Source organism: Galeopterus variegatus, unplaced genomic scaffold (genome assembly GCF_000696425.1).
Source record: "Galeopterus variegatus unplaced genomic scaffold, G_variegatus-3.0.2 Scaffold7714, whole genome shotgun sequence".
Lineage (NCBI taxonomy): Eukaryota > Metazoa > Chordata > Mammalia > Dermoptera > Cynocephalidae > Galeopterus > Galeopterus variegatus.
The window spans coordinates 99,696-101,132 of NW_007733825.1; the positions used below are offsets into that span (position 1 = coordinate 99,696).

Genomic DNA, 1,437 nt, shown 5'->3' on the forward strand with positions numbered 1-1,437 from the left:
GAGGGTTGCGATCCGTTGCTGGACACGGAAAAAGACAAAAGACAAAAAAAAAAAAAGAAAAGAAAAATGACTTGAGAACTTGAAGGCATGTAAAATATACAAAATTGAGCACACAGAAGGAAATGGAACACTGAACAATATCTGTGAGATGTGGGACAACTTTAAGTGGCCTAATAATATACATATAATTGAAAGAAGAGGAGTGAGTGGTAGACAGAAAAAATAGTTGAAAGACTAATGGATAAAAATGTTCCAAATTGATGAAAATTATCAACCCACAGACCCAAGAATATCAATGAACTCCAAGCCCAAGAAACAAGAACAAAATTAGTACACCATAATTAAGTTGATTAGAGCTACTGCTAAGAAGAAAATCTTAAATTTCAAAGTCAGCCAGAGGAAAAAAGACAACTTATGTACAGAATACAGTATAAAAATAAGAATGGCAGCAGATTTTTTGCTGGACACAATGCAAGCCAGAAGAGAGTGGAGCAATATCTTTAAAGTACTGGAAGAAGAAAATTGGCAACCTAGAATTCTATACCCAGAGAAAAAATTTCAAAACAAAGGATAAATAAAGAATTTTTTAGCATGCAAAAGCTGAAAGAATTTATACCAGCACTCTTGAACTGTTAGAATATAAAGAGGCCTCCAGATGGAAGGAAAAGATTATCAGATGGAAATCTGAGTCTACACCAAAGAATGAAGAGCACTGGAAATGATAGATATGTGGGTGAATGTAAAAGAATTTTAAAAATTATTTTTACAATTTCTTTAAAATATAATTGACTATTAAAACAAAAATTAGGGTCAAGATGGGCACCAAAATGGCATCTGCCAGCTGGGTGGTGCTGGTAGTCAAGCCACTAATAAGGTTCCCTGACAGAAGAGACAATCCTAATCCCAATGTATCAGAAACTCTGAGATCAGCAGGGCTACCATCTCACTCTTCTGCAATTTCACAGCATTCTAAGGGAAGTAAATCACCAGATTTGCTGATGCACCAGGCTCTGCAGAAATACTAAAATCATTACCTCAGAGATACAGAAGGAAACTCGTGTCTCAGGAAGAAATTGAATTTATCTAACATGCAGATTCATAATAATCATTGTGGCTGCTGTTTGTCATCAAGAATTGTCTTTATGATAAAAGACTACCAAAATAACAAACGAGAAATTGTCTATTAAAGAAATTTAATAAGTTGTAAAAAAAATGAAATATAGAAAATTTAGATGGACACTTGTATCTCCTAATTTATGTACCTTGGTCAGCTTCTCCACAAGCTTACTTAATTGTTTATATTTTCTACTTATTAAAGTACACACTTAAAAAAATAAAAAATAAAATAAATAAAATGAAAATTTTTAAATGCAATATGGAGTTTACTCATATATAGAAATAAGTTATATGACATCAATAGGACAAAGGCCAGGAGAG

At 32.8% G+C, this 1,437-nt stretch overlaps 1 pseudogene; it reads left to right on the forward strand.

The window, feature by feature from the left end:
• Nucleotides 1–815: 815 nt before the first annotated feature.
• Nucleotides 816–1,135, forward strand: LOC103607791 (annotated as a pseudogene).
• The last annotated feature ends 302 nt before the right edge of the window (nt 1,136–1,437 follow it).